At 39.9% G+C, this 20,220-nt stretch overlaps 1 protein-coding gene across 1 annotated transcript in view; it reads left to right on the forward strand.

The window, feature by feature from the left end:
* The window catches only part of FUT10 (fucosyltransferase 10), a 164,206-nt gene that overhangs the window by 128,882 nt on the left and 15,104 nt on the right, over positions 1-20,220 (forward strand). The window contains exon 6 of the transcript XR_006886663.1: positions 18,853-18,981. The gene's annotated coding sequence lies outside the window, so the exon portion shown is untranslated. The remainder of the gene's footprint in view (positions 1-18,852; positions 18,982-20,220) is intronic.

The following is a 20,220-nucleotide window of genomic DNA, read 5'->3' on the forward strand; positions in this document are numbered from 1 at the left end:
TTGAAAATAAACATCCAACTGGGTTTGGACTGAGTTTTGATTTCTCGTGTGCTAAAGCATATAACCAACACATCATCCTTTCTTTTGCCTTTCTTCAGCTCTGCACGGTCTAAAACAACAGGAGAATAAAGAGGACAGCACCACTCTACTTAACAATATTCTGTCTTTATTATGGGTTGTTTTCAGTGATTTTAATTGTTGCGTTTTGAAAAAGGAGATGTTTGGTGAGAAGAGAGCACATCTGTGGACAGGGAACAAGACTAGGAACTGAGCTGTGTCTTCAAGGGGATCACAAGTCAAAGGCCTTTCTTTCTTTTTGAGCTTTTTCTATAAATTGCACAGTTTAAAGGCACCTCCTTTCTTTTGTAGTAATCCGTTTCAGTTATCTCCAACTTAGTAAGTCTCAACAGCCTTGAGCCGTGCAGTGGAATCCTGGAGAAGGAGAAGAAGGGGTCTGTAAGAAGTTTGGCTCACTCACATTCACCGCTGGCTGATGCACATGAGGAGACACCACATCAGGAGTGTTAGAAGGCCAGGAACTCATGCCAGTGACCTGAGGCTGTTGGGCAATAGAAACAAATGGTCATTCAGTGACCGAGACCTGTGAGGGAGCAGAGGATCATGGAGAAGGAGCTGCAGCGTGGAACTAACCAGAAGCACAAATGAAACAAACCCACCTTCCTCAATTATGCTAGAGAGTATTCACCTTTGAGGGTTAGAGAAATGCTGGCATTTGCATTAATTTACCAAGAAATTAAATAAGAGAATTAATTATTTCACTTCTTAAATTATTCAAGTAAGAATATCCCTATTAATCTGCATTTATCATCCTTCGTTCTCTGGGAACTTTTCAGCATCTCCCTTTCCAGCAGTTTACTCAGATTGCATGCAAATACGTATTGCTTTGTGGCAGATAATGCTCATGGCAAGAGGCAGTTCTGTGTTTGCGTGAGTGTCAGTGTTTAGCCCTATAAACAAATATTCAAATCCATTGGGAATTTGTATCTTGAGAAATCGACTCCTGCCTCCTTTCCCACCTTCCATCTGCGTCCTTTGAAAACTCTCTCAGCTCCCTTCTCCTTAGAGTCTTCACCAGCGTGTGCTTCCAGATCTGGGTTGCGCTTTCTTTTATCTTTATTTTGTCAAGTTCTAATTGTAAATGTTTTCACTTTTCTGCCATCTGCTATTCCTCCTCTCTCCTTTTCATTCCCATCTCCTCATTCCACATTTTTCTATTTATCCCTGAAAAGAATGGCATACACTGTAAGTAGTAGACAAACTGGCAATGACATTTTCGCCATTGCCAGAAGGTACACGGAAGCAAATTCCCACATGCCAGAATTTCCCCTAAAGAGAATATGTTGTCGGAGAAGGATTCTTGTAACAAAGAAAGAAATAATGAGTGGGCCTGCTTTTATTTGTTTATTTATTCATTTCCAAGTATTTGTTCTTTGTCTTCCTTCTAGTGTTTCCTTTCCTCTTGTTTCTTGGTTCAGATTTTGTTGTTCTTCCAGATTTTATCCTATGTCTCTTATTACAAAAATACCATCTCAAAACATTTGGTTAATGAATTAGTTTCTTGGACTTCCATAACAAAGTACCACAAATGGAATGCGGCTCAAACAATAGAAATGTATTGTTTCACAATTCTGGAGGCTGGAAGTCCAAGATCAAGATGCTGGCAGGGTTGGTTCCTTCGTGACACAGGGAGAATCTATTCCATCCTTCTCTTTTAGTTTCTGCAAGCTTTGCTGGAAATCTTTGGTATTCTTTGGCTTATAGATTTATCACCCCAAGATCTGCTTTCATCTTCACATAGTGTTCCTCCTGTGCACAAAGGACACCAATTGTATTGGATTAGGGTCCATCCTGATGATCTCATCTTCACTTGATCATCTGCAAAACCCTATTTCCAATAAGGTCACATTCACAGGTACTGGGGGTTAGGGTATCAACATCTTTTTGGGGGACACAATTCAACCCATAACAGGTATCTTATGACTGGTCATATGACCAGTCTTCTGTGAGGACCCAAACACTGTTGAATATTATGATTTCTTCTCTACGTGTCAGCAATACATCAGGGATCTCTTAGGGACCATCAAACTCAAGAATTCTATGATTTCATTTGTCAGATGTAGAACTCAGATCAAGTCTTGAATCTTGTCAACAGATCCACAGGAAAGTAGTGTTTCTCAAGTGGTCACAGAATTACTATTTGGGGATAAAACCCCTCTCATCCTTTCCTACTTTTAATCCACTCAGGTATAGAGAAGGCATTAATGATAAGAGCATAAATCACATGCAGAGTGGGAATTGGTAATTAAGCAGGAGGACTGGGTCTTGAAGACTCCCCTCAATAGTCAGAATTGTTTGTGAGTGACCATGGTGATGTAAAGAAGGAAGCATTGCCTTAGATAATCATGTGCTTCAATTTTCCCCACCAAGGAGCTGATTGGCTTCATCTACAAGAGGGATTTGGCTGAAATGTTTTTATCCACAATCACCCAAAGGATAATATAATTTCAAAACTGTGATCAGAGTTCATGAGATATTTTAATTTATTTCTTTTGGATACTGGCTAAGGGCCTGGGAACAATTGAAGATGATACTTAAAATCAAGAAACTGAAGTGTTGGAAGTGACAAGGGCCTGAGGATTCATCAATCCCCTCACTTCATGGATGAGGATCCTAAAATCTAGAGGCCTGCAGTTATTGGGTTGGTCAGCAGAAGAGAAGAGTTGAGTCCAGGTCTCTTCATGTCCGGCCCAAGCTTCCTTCCAGAGGGAAGTTCTAACGGGGGTTTTTTCTCAGTCTCTCTCACCTCTCCAACAAACCCTCATCTCTAAAATCTCAGGAGATATTCTGGCAACGAGAATAGACGCTCCAGAATGTTAGGGCTTGATGGAGCTTTGTAGGGCATTTAGTGATTATACAGGCTATGTCCAAACACCTCACTTTACAGAGAGAGGAACTGGGATCCAGAGAGAGAAGCTGACTGGGTTCCTACCATTAGCTGCAGACAGAGCTGGGACTGGAACGAAGGTCTCCTGGTGGTTGCTTTCCTGCCTTCTTTTAGACTGAATAATTTCTATGATTCTAATTTTCTCCTTTGTTGGTTTATTAGCTATAACTTTGCTTTGCTTTGTTATTTAGTCATTTTGTTAAGGTTTATATTATGCATCTTTATCTTATCACAGTCTGTGTTCAAGCAATATTATACTACCACTTCATCTATTTTATAAGAACTTTACTTTTCTTTCTTCTCAGCCCTCATGTTATTATTGCCATACATTTTACTTATTCATATACTATAAACTCCAAAATATGTTGCTTTTGTTTTGCCTAAATAGTCAATTACATTTTAAAGAGATTAATTAATAAGAGAAAAGACTTACATATTTACCCATGTGCTTACCATTTCCTCTGCTCTTCATTCCTTTGTGTAGATCCCTATTTCCATCTGGTGTCATTTTCCTTTGGTGATGGGTTTCTTCAGCTCTTTATTTTAGAAATACAGCAAACTGATTTCTTTTATTAAAGTAATTTTTTTTTTTTAGGGAAAGATTAGCTTTGAGCTAACATCTGTTGCCAATATTCCTCTTTCTTCTTCTTTTTTTCCCCAAAGCCCCAGTGCATGGTCATATATCATAGTTGTAAGCCCTTCCAATTCTTCTATGTCAGCTGCCACCACAGCATGGCTATTGACAGACAAGTGGTGTGGTTCTGTGGAATGAACTGAACTGAACCTGGGCCAGTGAAGCAGTAAGAATGACAAACTTTAACCACTAGGCCATCAGGGCTGGCTCTTTTCAGCTTTTATAGGTCTGAAAAAATCTTTGTTTCTCTTTCTTTTTCTTTTTCTTTTTTGGTGAGGAAGATTGGCCCTGAGCTAACGCCTGTTGCCACTCTTCCTCTTTTTTTGTTTGAGAAAGAGTGGCCTTGAGCTAACATCTGTGCCCATCCTCCTCCATTTTATATGTGGGTCACTGCCATAGCATGGTTTGATGAATGGTGTAGGTTCACACCTGGGATCTGAACCCACGAACCTGGGCAGCCAAAGCAGGGTGCGTGAAATTAACTACTATGTCACTGGGCCAGCTGCTCACTTTCATTTTTTGAAGGATATTTTTGCTGGAGACAAAATTCTAGGTTGACAAACTCTGGCTGTCTTGGTTGCTCCAGCATCTCAGGTTTGTCTCTTCAATTCACGGGGTCTGCCAGCTCCTCCTGGGTCCCCTTCCCCAAGCTGCAGCTTAGAAACTCCCTCAAGGCAGGAAGTTGGGACAACCTTACGGCTCATCTCTTTTGTTTCTCATTTCTCAGGGATCACTGTCCTTCATTACCTGATGTTCAGTGTCTTAAAGCTATTGTTTCATATAATTTTTCTGTTTTTGGTTTTGTTTTGTTTTTCAGGTGGGAGGGTAAATTTGGCCCCTGTCACTCCATCTTGGCTCATTGCAGAAGTCAGAGATAGTAGTAATGTAATCTTAGTGAATTTTCAGGATTTTCCCCTGCTCTAGGGTTTTATCAAGGATCAGGGCACCTCATGAAGTGCTCAGACATGGACTGGCCCATCTGGTTCTCAACCACTGGTCTGTGCAAGTGCTGCTGAGACATCTTTTGCCTCCATGTCACATCAGCTCTCATGCTCCTTCTGGGCTATGCTGGATATCCAAGAGTCTTTGCGAGTCTGTTTGCCCCATTATCCCCTAGACCCAATACCATGTGTTGATTCTCTCTCTTTCTGTGATCTGTTCATCTCCCCACATCTTTGCTGGAGAGGATGTGCAAGTTCCTCTCCCAGGAGCACACCAATTCCTTAACTCTTACCACCTCTCTCACTTTCTCTCCCCATCTCTCTCTCTCTCTCTCTCCTTACCCCTCCTTAGCCTTGGAGAAATCTTTTTCTTATCTAGGGTGGGAGTTGATATTGGGGTCTTGTCTATATGTGAGTCCTTTAAATTTTCCCAAGGGCTTAGGGCTTTGGGAACACAGAACCTCTCAGCCCGTTTGTGGTTTCTGCATGTCACATCCTTCCTTGTAGGCAATGTAGAGAAAGCTGATTATTTCCCTGAAGAGAGAAGGGAGGAAAAGGAGAAATGACATGATAAAAAAGAAATTTCCAAAGCAATTATGCCAAAGTAATAAGAAATACTCTTCATTTTGCTGGGAAATTTACCTTTTGAATTTATTTCATTTATAGCTATTTAAAAAGTAGCAAAGTATTTTTTAAGAAGGGTGAGCTAAACAGAGGCTTAACTTCTTTAAATTTCCTTTTAGTATCCCTATATTTGTATGGTAAGTGTAAGCTAGATTTGGGATATATAATTACTTGGCTGTATTCAACAGTTATGTTCAAGATGACACACCAAGTTGTTATTTTTAGCATCCTGAATAAAGATATTTTCCCTTCTTAGACTCTTGTGTTCCCTGCCAGATGCACCCAAATTAACCTTGATACATTATTGATGTATCCTCAATACTCAGTTTCTATACATAATTTTTAACTAATAAAATTTTTCAAAAGATTGAAGATGCTTAACTGCATAATTGTGGAATCTGATATATTCAGACTGGCTTGGCTTCCAGCTTCTGCAATCCTTCTTTCCCATAGTTAATGCCACAGGACCCCAAAACAGCCCCATGCTGGTCTCTAGGACCAGTTCTGAGCTCAAAATAAGTAGAACTTATGATTCTTATATGAGATGAATTTCCAGGTGGCTCCTAAGTTGCCCCTGACTTTGTGCTCCAGGTTGACAAGCTTGCCTTTTGCTCTGCTTCTGAGACACAGACTTACTCTGTGCCCCAGTTCTGGTTCTCGAGCTCCTCCCCCAACAACAGATTTAGTATTTCTGTTCTCCCAGGATTGGGTCATTGCCTCTGGCAGAGGGAATGGGCCCTTCCATCTTCAGACAGTCTTCTCTAGGGTTGATCCTGTGCCCACACACCCAGATTTCTCTATGTCTCATATTCTCAGGTACCCTGGTTTATAGCTTTGCCTATTTATTGGACATTATGGTAGTGACAGGCCTTTTCTAGCACTCTTTACCTCATTACATGCTTCATTTAAAGAGATATTTTTTCTTAAGAACTCCTGTTGTGGCTTGTATATCAATTCCTTTGCATTAGTAGGTGGACCTGTGTAACCAGTGCCCAGTACCAAATATTTCAGCTGTTTGATGTGTATGTCCTCTCAGCACCTCCTAGAAGGCAGCCTAGCCCTATGTGTGTGTCCAAATCTAACCGAGAGCTAGATGTTAGATGTATATGTATGAATATACCATGTACACACACATGCATCTTATGCCTTACCCTGACGTGTACTTAATCTCTCTCAGTTCTGTGAGTTCCAATGTTATGCTAGCAATAGTCAGCCCCCGACTCCAACCCTCACCACTTCACCCTTCCACTCTTGACCCTGTCTGAAATTCATCACTGCCTCCCTGCTAGCTGCTGGAACAGTGACCACCACCCTTTGGCAGAGAAGACAAAGAAGGGTTGGTGGAGAGGAGTCTGGGGCCACTTTCTTTCACTCATTCATTTATTCAATCTTTCCACAAGTATCTATCAAGCACACACTGTGTGTCTGGTACTCTCTAGGCATTTTCCATGTAGAAATGAACAACATAAGTAAAGTCCCTTTTCTCATGGAGTTTACATTCTAGTGGAGGGAGCAGACGAAAGCTAAACAAATGAAAATTTGAGATGTCAGATCCAGAACAATATGATAAAAAGAAAATAAAGCAGGATAAAGTTATAGAAGAGAAAGGGGTGTGTGTGTGTGTGTGTGTGCGTGTGTGTGTGTGTGTGTGTGTTAGATACAATTTTAGATACAGTGGTCAAAGACAGCCTATCTAGTAAGATTTCATTTAACCAGTGATCTGGCCTTGTGAACGTCTGGGCAAGAGCACTGCTGTGAACTTTGTCAAATACTTTTTGTGCATCTATTGAGATGACCATGTGATGTTTATTGACGCCACCATTCTTCCTCCATGAGAAGAATGCATTATTCTTTGAAGGGCTCTGTGTGACAGTTTTGAAGAGAGCCTGAGGTTGGACATGGTGAAAAGCAACACTCTGAAGTCGTATGTGGGATTCTTTTAGGATTCCTTCCTGTTCAGACTTCTGGAGATTCTCTTCTTTGGGAAGATATGTTTGCTTCTCTTACTTGTAAAATGACACAGGGAAGACCTAGAATGACAAAAGCAAAATCCTTTATTGGAGCACCCTGACATTAAATAGTTAGAAAGAACATGAACATTACAGCTAGAACATTCTGGATTTAATTCTGTATTTTCTTCTTTGGAAACCTTTCTCGGCCTCAAATTTCCAATCAGTATGAGGACTTTTGTTGATTGAGATGATGTTTATGTGCAAAAGAGGCCCTATTACAGTTCCAAGTCCATGTGAGATCCCTTAGCAATGTTCTCTCCATACTCTACCCTTTGGACAAACTTTATAAATGCTTACCCTGGACTTGTAGGGTGATATTAATATTTGTGAAGAAAAGCATTATATTCCAAACAGGTGTATCTGGAAATTTCTAGTTTCTACTAACTGACAGTTTTTAGAAATATGGCCCTAAAGAGAGTAATAGTAATAGATCCATATCATTTCTTGATTTTTTTTTGGCTACTTATAAGTTACAGAAGCTATGCTGTATAGAGTAGATTATTCATAAGTTCTGCCATTTATCCCCTCTGAGTCATTGGACTGTAACTAGCCTAGTATTGTGGATACTGGAAATGCAGTAAAAAGTTATATTCTCTCTAGACATTGGGTTTTGAGACAACACTAGTACTAAGTACCTCTCTTCCACAAATTCATCATAGTGGGGCGAATTATATTAAATTATATCATAGAGAGACGGAGAATGGGTACCGCAACTCTCTCATCTTCATTTTAACTTGCATAAATGTATTGTTCAGATTCCTCTACCTCCTAATAAAAGGGGTTTTTAAAATAGGGAAATACATTATTTATTTATTTATTTATTTAGGAGGGGAAGATTAGCCTTGAGCTAACATCTGCTGCCAATCCACCTCTTTTTGCTGAGGAAGACTGGCCCTGAGCTAACATCCATGTCCATCTTCCTCTACTTTATATGTGGGATGCCTGCCACAGCATGACTTGACAAGCAGTGCAGAGGTCTGCACCCAGGATCTGAACCAGCGAACGGGCCGCCAAAGCAGAACGTGTGAACTTAACTGCTGTGCCACTGGGCTGGTCCCTAAGGAAATACATTTTTTCCCCAAGTTTTGGTGATTTTCTCTGTTATTTGCAACTTGGGTGTTGTGGGGAGGAGTGACAAAGGTCCAAGCAGATACATGCTTTTGCTTCTCTCACTCAAGTCTAAACTATAAAACAGTGATAATGATTTGAGTAAGAATGATAGGTTTGGAGTATTTGTCACTTTATTACTTTTCAGAAAATGTGTTACTTTATGTTCACAAAATTGTTCAGCATCCCGAGATAAGAGAACAAGAGAGAATAGAGACAATTTGAAAACTTGTTTGGTCCAGGTGATATCTGTGCCATTTCAAGAGTCAGCAATGGTTTCTGTGAATAGTGCTTTAATTCAAAATAGGCATGGAGCAGAAAAAATAAGAATATATATTCATATTTGCCTATAATTACATAAATAAATACTGGCAAAAGACATTAAAAACTAATCAAAGTAGTTATTACTAGTAGGAGTAACGTGCATGACGTCTGGAGTTGAAGTGAAACTTCTCAATGTTTACCTTTTTATACACCTCTAAACTTGGAGCCATGTGAAGATATATAAATAAAACTTGATCTGTATGTCACAGCTGTGTTGGGTCTGAGCTGTTCAGGGCAACCCTGAGATGAAGATGTGGAGTCTCTCCCCTCTCTGCTGTACTGAGGCCTCTTTAGAGAATTGCATTTCTTCTTGAGGACTCTGTGCCTCCAGTTGAGAAAAGGAGAATTAAAGCTACCCTCTCAAGAGTGTTAGGGGCAGAAACGATGGTTCTAAAGAGGATAGTCTTCAATCTGTTACCATAGCTGCTTTTGAAAAGTTGGATTGTATATAAACGTAGGGAGATTACTTTCAATTTTATTCTTCTGTTTTATTTAATTATACACAATGAGAAAATGTTACTTTGATCATCATCATCATGGCAAAAAGTAGAGAAAAACAAGATTAAAAGAATAATTCAGACCAGAAGCCAGACTGTCTTGCTTCCATGCTTGGACAATTTTAACAATTCTCTGATGCTTTGCTGTAGTAGAACTGATTTATGATCTTTGGTAGCATCTCAGCAGTCCAGGAGGCCCTCTTTAGAGGTATTACTGGGCTTGAACAGATGAACAGAAAGAGGGCGTGCTGAAAAGTACTACAGCGTCTGAGGAGGAGAACACGAGGTCAGAATTTCTAGACTGACATCTTCCCAAACAACAGCTTAGCCCTTTTGATCAGAAGTCCCACTATGAGCTGTTCAACTGTGCTTCTCTAGCCTCTCACACTCCTGTGGCTCTCAATCCTGATGCTCTCTGGTAGAAAATCTGTCCCATTCTAGGGAGGGACCACCACATGCTCTGAACATCCGTCGTGTACCACCCAAGCAGTTATATCACTGCTGTCAAGATCAGCACGAGTCCTGTGACTGAAGGAGACATTCTCACCATCTGTATTCAAGCTGCCATCTTACATCTATCATTACAGACTCCAGGATGCTAAACTGAAGGCACAGAACCTCAACACTGGAACCAGCAGACTGGTATTCAAACATTAGCCTTGCAACTTAAAGGCTGAATATTCATGGGCAAGTTATCAAACCAGTCTAAGCATCATTTTTCTTTGTCTGTAAAATGCATATAATTATAATCCCAACTTTAGAGGGTTGTTATGAGCATTAAATAAGATTATGGATGTAAAGAATTTAGCAGAATGACTGGCACATTGTAAATGTTCTTGAAAAATGAGCTATTGTTATTGTTGTTTTATGCTCCTAAGAGACAAAATATTTAGTGACTGAACAAAAGGGTGGTATTATACCTTAAATTTATTACTTTTCTGTTAGATACCCAGATGGTGTCTTATTCTACGATTTAGTGTTTTCTCACTTAAGCAGTTTCCTTGTTATCCTGACACAATTCTCTCAGAACAATGTCTGTTGGTCTTCCAGGTGCTCTGTTTTGGGGGTTGAATTATGCCACTGGAAATTTTCTCCACAGCTAATGAAACATCACACCAGAGTCAGACTATGAACCATCACTCTTGCCAAAGGTATTCCAACAGGTTGCTCCTCCCGGGAAAATAGGATATCCAGGCACTATCACTTTATGGGACCTGAAAATGTCCCCCATTTTCAGAATGGCTCATGTTGAAAGTTAAAGGAAATGATAAAGTAAAGTAGTCCAGAGAAGCAATTTGTATGTCAGGGAACTGTTTCAGATATTCAGTTCTTATGGGTTGAGAATTTAATATGTACCAGGCACTATACTGGGTGTTGGGTGTACAGAGGTGAATGATATAGACATGGTGCCTGCCCTCCATGGAACTCACTATTGGGTGGGTGGGAAATGGAGGTATGTAGGCTAATAAGTAGGTAAAAGAATCCACAAATACATAATTATAAAATGAGAACATCCAACAGAAGGGAGCAAACAGCTAGCTGTCATAAAGAACGATGGGGTAGGGATCAGAGAAGACCTGTTTTAATCAGTAATATTTAAAATCCAACTTCAAGGATAGGGAGACAGTCATTAAAATACATTCCAAACAGAGAAAATGACAGAATAATGGTTCTAAGTCAATGATAGCTTCGGTTAGTTCAAGGAATTAAAAAGAGGCAGTTTGCTTAGAATGTAATGAAAGGACAAGAGTGAGTCAAATCAGGTGGAAGATATAAGTAGGGGACAAGATCAAGCATGGTCTTTCCAGCTGTAGTACTGAGTTTGAGCATTAACAAAAAGGAAATGAAGAATGAGTTAAAGGAAAGCCAAGGAGGAAACTTTCTTCCCTCCCACCTTCCCTCCCTCCCTCCTGTTCTTCCTTCCTTCTTTCTTCCTTCCTTCCTTCCTTCCTTCCTTCCTCCTTTCCTTCTTCCCTTCCTTCTTTAATTATTTAACAAGTTCTTACTATGTTCCAGTATAATTCTAGTCACTGGAGATACTGAGCTAAAAAAAAGAGATGGAAATTTAGTACTAGTGTTTCTAACATTCTAGGCAGGAAGTGATTGCCATAGTCCAGTGTAGAAGGGTGGTGACCTGATGAAGGAGTGCAGTGAAGATGGAGAGAAATTGAGGGATTTTACATCCCTCTTCTCACCCTCTACCACCCTTGCGTCAACTGCAATACTCCCGCTGCTGTTATTTCACCTAGCTCCTGACTTTCGTACCACAGAGAATCATTCTTTTAGCTCTCTTTCCTGACCCCTTCTTTACCCAGCTGTTAGCTGATTCCATGTCTCATTTCAAGAAAATGATGATGATGAGAAAAGCAAGAGAAAGAGACCGAAAGTACAAATCAATATACGAATTAGAACATGAATCAAATGAAAGGAAAGAAGTGTTTGGGAAGAATGAATAATGGCAGATTGCCAGCAGAAATGTGCCCACTGAAAGAGAAAAGAGATGATGTCTTAGAAAAGGATGGATTAACCTGGTCCACTTGGAGAAATTAGGTGTAGGATTTTATAAACTCAAGTTCCCCATTAATTTTCTGGTTCTGATGCTGATGGTGGGCTGAATGTTTGGATCTCCACTTTAGCTTTAAAGAAAATGGCATCTATTGTAACAAGCCATCATAACAGAGAATCTGGATTCTAGTAAGACAAAAAAAGGACACTTCCCCATGGGTTTCCCCTGTTGAAACCACTAGTTACGTGTGGCCCTTGAGTACTAATAATACGTTTAGTTTGGATTGAGATGTACTATAAGTGTAAAATATTCACTGGATTTTGATGACTTAGTACAAAACCAATAATATAAAATACATTGTTAATGATTTTTATATAGATTGTGTGTTGAAATAAAATTTTGGATATTCAGGTAAATAAAAATATCATTAAAATTAACTTCACCTTTTACTATTTTTAAAAAAGACTATTAAAACTTTTATATATGTAGCTCTCATTTTGTCTCTATTGGGTATCATTGCTCTAGATAATAGTAACTAACACTTATTGAGCACCCACTGTGTTCCAGACACTGTTCTAAGCATGTTACATGTAACCTCTAATTTTAATCCTCACAATAAATTTAAAGGAACATCCTAATATAGTTCCATTTTCATAAATAAAGAAACCAAGGCATAGAGGGATTAAGTAACTTGTCTAAGCTCATGCAATTGGATAGCGGCCAAGCTGGGATTCAAACCCAGCCAGCCTGGCTCCAGAGCTCACATTCATTCTCCCCATTACCCTACTTCTTGGTGTTGAGTTGAGGTTCCCTCAGCATTTAATACAGAGCTAGTAGGTATAAGGAGGTCAACAAGGACTTGATGCTTTTGTGTATCAATTAGCTCTTTTAGGTTGTAAGAAACGAAGACATATTCAGGTTGCCCAAGTTGATGGGGATTTATTATAAGGATGGAGAAATAAGCAAAGAGTCCTACCAATGTCAACATCAGGTTCTGTGGAGAACTGGAAACTTACTCAGGATACCACAGTGATTCCAGTGTAAGGCAAAAGTCCCAGACTACCATTCTTAGGGCTTGTCTTCTCTTTTCCTTTGTCTGAATCTATTATTGACTAATTGCCTTACGGCTTCTATTTACCTGAGATTTCCACTAACTGCCTTCTCTGAGCATATTTCTTATTTGCTTCTACACATCTTTGTTGTCTCTAAGATTTGTATTCTGAGTTGCAATCCATAGGCATCTGTGCCAGCTGGATTGGACACTCTCCAGCATAGACATGTTCTAGTAGGCAGAATTTTCTGACAGCCTCCCTCCAAAGTCACTGGTCTTCCTTATGTTTAGTTATATTTGGGACAGCAGCCATCACAGCCATCACTAGTTGGCTGCTATGGACAGTGTTACAAGATCATATGACCCACATAATGATATTATAGCAAAATTTGTTTTTCACTAAGTGCATTCACCTACATTCATTCATTCACCAATTATTCATTGAGTATCTGCTATGTGCCAGGCACTGTTCTTGACATTTGAAATTCATCAGTGAAAAAAAGGACAAGACCTGCTCTCATGAAACTTACATTCTAGCTGTGGGAGGTGGACACTAACTAAGAAGCATAATAAGTAAAGTATAAAGTTTGTTAGAAGGGCTATGGAGAAGAAAGTAGAGTTGAATTAAGAGATTAAGAGTGTTGCTGGAATGGGGAAGCAGCTTGTAGTTTTACATAATGTGATCAGGGTGAGCCTCATTGAAGGTGAGATTTACACAAAACCATAAAGGAGGAAAGGGATTTAGCTAAGAAGAAGCTGGAAGAAGAGCATTTAGGCAGATGGAACTTAAAGCCTGGAGCCCAAGGCCTGGCATGTTTGAGGATTGGTTAGGATTTCTGAGGATGGTTAGGATGGCTGGAGCAGAATGAGGAAGAGGGAGAGAATTAGGGGACGCAGTCATAGGGATCAAGTCAGGATGTAGTCTGCATGCTGTTGCAAGGATTATTGCTTTTACGCCAAAGAAACAAGAGTCATCCCAGAGTTTTAGCAGCGAAGTGACATGACCTGAGTTACCTTCTAAGGATGCTCTGGATTTTGGAGTGCAAGTATCCTGTTAAGAGGCAAGCATGGAAGCAGGGGATCCTGTTAGCAGGCTATTACAATGCTCTAATCAAGAAATGATTATTTGTTCCCTTGGTGATAAGAATAGAGGTGGTAAGAAGTAGCTAATTCTGGATATATTTTAATGCAAGAACCAAAGGATTTGCTCACAGATTGGATGTATGGAATGAGAGAAAGTGTGAAGTCAAAGATAACTTCGGAGTTTTTGGCCTGAGCAATTGGTAGGATGAAACTGCAGTTGACAAAGATGAGAAGGGCTATTGGTGCAACAGACAGTGGGGTGTAGAGAAGATCAAGGTCAGTTTTGGCCACATTGAGTTTGATATGAATACAGACCATAAAGTGGACATGCTGAGTAGGCAATTGGATATATGAATTTGATGTTTACAGGGGAGTTCTGGTCTTAAAATATACACCACTTGAGAGTGATCAGAATGCGGATAATATTTAACGCCATGAGATTCAGTGAGATCATCAAGAGAATAAAGGTAGCTAGAGAGAAGAAGGTCAAGGACTGAACCCTGGGGTATTATCACATTAAGGGCTCCTATAGAAGAGCAAAATCCAGCAAAGGACACAGAGAAGTCACTGTGAATTAGAAGAAAATACAGAGTGTGGTTCCTGAAAGCCAAGCGAAGAGAGTGGTTTAAGAACGAAGCAGTGAGAAACTGTATGAAATTCTGTCAATCAGTCAAGTAAGAAGAGGGCTGAGAACTGGGTGAAAAATGTGGATGTCACTGGTGACTTTGTTAAGAGCAATTTTGGTGGAGTGGGGGGCGGTGGAGGCTGACTGGAGTGGGTTTAAGAGATAATGGGAATGGAGGAATGAGAGATGGAGAGTATAGATAACTCTTTCAAGGAGACTTGCTACCAAAGGGAGAAAAGGAATCAGATCTAAGTTGGTGGGGGAAGCAGAGTCAAGAGAAAGTTTTACTTCTTTCTTTCTCTAAGATGAGAGAAGGACTTGCATGTTAGTGTGCTAATAGGAATGATCCAGTAGAGAGTGAAAAATGGATGACATAGAAGAGAAAGGAGAATTCAGGACTGAAGTCAGGGAGCAGATGGGGGATGGGATCTGGTACTCATGTGGAGGGCATGGTTTTAGACTGGAACAGAAGTTGATCCATTAACAGGTGGGAAGGTGGGAGATATGCTGTAGAAGTCTTTGGAAGTTCACTTCTAAGTGCAGTAAGAAGTAATGTCATCAGCTGAGAGTGCTGATAGTGGAGGAGTTGTTTTGGTTTCAGTAGATAAAGGAAAATTTGGAATAATTTTCCAGGAAAACGGGTAAATGAATGGATTCTACACAAGGATGGGATTCCATAGGCTGCAAAGCCAGAAACTCTAAGGACATTAAGTGACTGTTTCCTTCTTTTTTTTACGGTATGAAATTTGCCGTCTACTTGTTTGAAAGGAGTCAAATGCTGGTCAGGAGGCTGGTCTTCACTGGCAAAGGAGAAAGAAGGAGGTAGTTATTCAAAAGATGAGCTAGAACTGGGCATTAATGATTAAAATGGGCAGGTAATTCACCTCCTTTATAACACTTCTAGCAAATGCTTAACTAGCTCTGAGACAGAGAGAGAAAGAGAGAGAGAGAGAATGGCACACAGCCATATTAGAATCTGGAGACCTGGAAAGATGTCATTCTGCAGAAGTGAGCACCTTGGCTGTGGCCTGGTGGATTATGGAAATAGATGAACAGCTCCCTAACTGATCACAGTGTGAAATGAAAAACTCTCCAAATGTTCCACCTGTAGGTCTGTCATATTAAACATTATTTCCAAGTTTCGAACCTCTATAGCCTCTAAATAAGAGAGAGAAAATTTAGAGAGAAAAGAGAGTCAGGGTGAAAAGTGCTGCTGACAGCATGATGGGGATAGGATGTTTGCTCACTGTCTGCCTCTCTTGGTGGTAAACCTGATAAAGCAGAACCTCTCCATTATGATTTCCAGAGGGCTTGACTATGAATATAAGACATAAAATGATATCAGAGAATGGGATATTATCAGAAAAACCCATTCTAATTCTCTCTAGAGAAAATAAGAGTGATTCTCAAGTTCCATTGGCTTTTGGGATTTAGTGAAATCATTTTTAGCAGACTTCTGTAATATAAAGCCTTTACATATTTCTGGGGCTGAATGCATTATTACATGTCTCACATCTTAGTCTTCTAGACTTTTTAAACCATTTTGTTAAAATGAAAATGGATGCTATGGGCAACAATTTCTTTAGTCCCTTTACCCTGTTCCTATAATCTCATGCTTGGACAAAGATCTGGGGAAGACAAACTTCTGGACTGCAAGACCCTTCACCCAAGTCTGACAGCCTAATCACAACCTGTAGAGGGGCTGGTTGTACACTCCGCTCTGTACTGTTTAGGAAATCATCTGTTTTTCTTCCTTCCAGAGCAAAAATACAAGCCAGTCTCTATAAGGTTGAGATTTTTATCTTTGTTTTCTATCTGTTTTAAATCAAAAGCATGGAGACTGTCAGCTAATCAACAGCATAGAGTATATACGGATTGGGACTGTATTAGTGACCTCAGATTTGACCTGCCCATCACACTGTGTCATCAAAAGCTCAATGAAACAAGGGATAAGTCAGAAGGACATTCTATTCTTGAAGCATCCATTACACTGCTGGGATTTATCAAGAACTCAAATTAGAGAGAAGGAGACATAAGGAAGGCATAGTTTCCTGACTATTTTTTCCCCCAAGAATCTACCTGTCAATTCACTTCAATTTATTGAGTGCCAACTAGGCACCAAGTACTGTATCTTCAGTTTGATCTGACTCTTAAATAAGCACTAGTGAGAGGACCATCCACTTGACAGAGTTAGGTTTAACTTGGTTTAGAGGATTGCCTTCCAGTACTGGAAAGAGATTGACATTCATGCATTGATTGGGGTCCCCTACCCATAAATGGAATAGGTGGTCATCATTTGATGACAGAAAAAACTCCAACTCTGGCAAAATTACTTACCCAATGGCTAAAATTTCTATCATTAAGGAAAAAAAATCCACGTACTTGAGCTAGTGTACTCACTCTCCATGAATCTTTCTAAATTGTAAATATCTTTGGGAGAACAGGTAACTTTATTTTCACTTTTTAGAATTTCGTGAAAGACGAGTTTCTCAGATAATTAGTTATTGCTCTGGAAAGCAAAGAGAAAGATCAGGAAGGGATGGAATACCACACATGGTAGACATTTTGCAGGGTACCATGGGTGGATCAAGGAGTGGCATCACAACAGAGAATTTGGGGAAGCCACTTGGCTGCACTGAGGTTTTTGAGGTCAGGGAAAGAGCATTGCGGAAGCAATGGAAGAGGTGTGTGAGTGGACTGATTTTACATGCCCTGAAGATCAAATTTTGATTACTCAACGGTTTGACCTCAGGCTACTCCGTGCCCTGAATCAGTTTGGTTCTTCCTAAAAGACTTTTTAGCTTGTCAGACTGATGTTCAGCTTGGTGTTGTAAAGCTCAGTGGCTTAAGGGCTTAGGAATCAGTGGTAGCTTCAAGCCCTGACTTCACTATTTAATGTCCATTCTTAGGCAAATCCTAACCTCTTGGAGCTTCAGCTCCCAATCTACGAAAAGGGATAGTACAACAGATCCTTGACGTTGGAGCAGGATGATTCATGGGGACTTCACAATTCCCAAACTTGGAAATACTGTTCTTTCACATCACTTTACCCCTCAAATGTTAATAAATTGGAACAGTAAAATGTTTAATGGGCAAATTTTTAATATTTCATTGACATAGAATATAACTTGGTAGGTTCTGACATACGTATATACCTGTGAAATCATCACCACTGCAATCAAGATAATGAACATATCCATTCTCCCCCAAAGTTTCCTTACATCTCTTCCTCCCACCCTCCAACCTATCCACATATCATTAAAATTTAAGTTACCCTTAGATTCAGAATAGCCCATTTTGGTATCAAGTAGACAACAAGTTGCATCAGGATGTGGATGTTGAGTAATTGGCCAAATTCACTCAGTTTTTAAGAGCTTCGCCATGTCATATTGTCATAACACCAACAATTCAAATATATATCTCAGCAAAATTGAAAATTAATCTATGTGATGTATCTTCAGTGCTGCTTGTGACTATCTAGTCACAACTGTCAAAATCTAGAAATGCTAATGGTCTATTTATTACTCACTTCATGGGTTGTTTTCAGGACAAATGCAATAATGTATGTGAAAGTTCCTCATAAACTGTAATGTGCTATCCTAACAAAAGGTGTAATTTTTATTCTATAAGTCACTGCTTTCCCCATGTGGCCTTTTCACTGCCATGTATATGAATCTTTTGGTAGCACACACAGCTTTTCTGAAATCTGTATTAATCATTAATTAGAGAGCCTTGCAAGGCTTCCACAATGTTTATTGGTGTGATGGAACCGCTTTACACTGGCTTGAGAAAAAAACTCATATGACCATGGGGAATCTTTTAAGGGTTTTGGGACAGAGTCTAGTACACGTAAGTGATAGTTTAAGCATTACTTGGACTAGTAATACCAGACTAGAATGTATAGTAAACAAAATCAGCCAAGAACATTTCCCTATTCTAGTCTGTCTCTGTTAATCCTTGGGTAACACATTCAGAATAAAAAGCTCCCTTTCTCTATGATACTTGTATGGAGAGAGTGGCGGGCCAAGGACAAGAACATGAACTGAGTACATGAAGATATCATGACTGTTTATCAGCCTTGGTTAAACGTAATCTGGGTAACTGCCAGGGTCCATGCTGTCATAGAGTGAAGAAGTTTCCATCTTGAAGGTAAGACAGATCATTTATAACATTAATTGTATTTCATGGCTCTCTCCCTGACCTAAGAAAGTAATACATATAAAGTATGGAAATTCCTCCTCAATTGTCAGAGTTCAAATTCTGAAAACTCTTATAGTAGGATAATTAATGGTTGAGGAATCTATGGGAAAAAGCTCAGGGAACTGAAAATTCACCTAAGTGCAGGTATATTTTCCAAAGTCCTCATTACTATATATTTAAATATATATAAAAATAAAAAGACTAGATGGGAGAATATCAAAGACTTTAAAACAGCAATAAAATAACTCTTAAAATAGTAATAATATCATACATTTCAATTTAGCTTTCACACAGAGATGACTTCCGAGAAGATGCATGGCTGAGAGAAGGGAAGGGGGTGGATTATAACTGGAAAGAGGAATCATCAGTGCGGTGCCTTCCTCCTCCGTCTCCTGGATGTTCTCTCTCTGAGGTGAGTTCTGGAAGGTGAACCCCATGCTTTTGGCTTTAGCAGGAGGCTCATGGCTCTCCAAGAGCAGGAATAGTGCTGCGTGAAGGGCTTGAGGCTCCTGAATGAGCTTTCTCCTTGTTTGAGAAAATATATTAGGCAGGCCAAGCAGTCCGTTTAAAAGAGCTCTTTGCTCCTCTTTGTTGTAGTCAATCCTTTAAATGCCATCTTTTCTGGGTTTTGCTTTTGCACACATGTTCAAAGCGGAGTCTTTAAGTGATAAGTATTTTTTTATGAGGAAGATTATTGCTGCGCTAACATCTGTGCCAATCTTCCTCTATTTTATGTGTGGGACACCACCACAGCATGGCTTGATGAGCAGTGTGTAGGTCTGCACCTGGGATTCGAACCCATGAGCCTGGGGCCACTGAAGCAGAGTACGTGAAATTAACCACTGTGCCACCACCCCAGCCCCTAAGTGATAAGTTTTAATCAATTCATTTCTTTGGAAGGTTTTCTTTTTCCCCCAGTGTTCTCTGAGAAATGCTACCTGCCTGCTTTGCTAGTCCTTGGGAAGGGCTGGATGATGGCCAAACACCTGTCTAACATGAAGGCCTCCACCTGCACTTCTCTGTATTGTTACGGAAAGTTAGCATGTTGAGGTGACAAGGTAAGCAATTTAAAGTCCCCTTGTTAGAGTCACTTCCAGCACTTATAAAATAATAACAGAGCATTTTTTCAGCACTATGTACCAAGTCTTCTTCTAAATGCTTCCATGATTCTCTCTGTTAATACTCATCTCTACTGAATGAACAGCTATTGTTATTTTCTCACTTTTACAAGTGAGGAAGGGAATAGCAGAAGGGAAAAGTAACTTGCCCAGGATCGTATGCTAAGAGGCAAAGTCTGGGTATGTATCCAGCACTGTGATTCCAGGCCCTTCACTTGTAACCCATCTCTCAGGCTGCCTCCTTATGTACCGTTATTCAACACTTCTTCTTGTGATCACAAACCCCACCTGCATCTTACTCCCCAAACTTGCCCAGGAGCAACATCTCACGAAGCTCCCAAAGTATGATGGAGCATTACCCAGAGCTATCTGTATTCATGAAAGGGCGCAAAAATAATCTATGTTCTAGGGAGAAACACACAGAAGAATGAGAGTAGAGGTGAGAGTCCCATAGACCTATCTGGTTTCACAAGACTCTTTCCTAAGACAACTTTAAATTGACTTAGAGGAACTTTTGTGTGATAATCCATAAT

The sequence above is a fragment of the Equus quagga genome, chromosome 22 (assembly GCF_021613505.1).
Source record: "Equus quagga isolate Etosha38 chromosome 22, UCLA_HA_Equagga_1.0, whole genome shotgun sequence".
Lineage (NCBI taxonomy): Eukaryota > Metazoa > Chordata > Mammalia > Perissodactyla > Equidae > Equus > Equus quagga.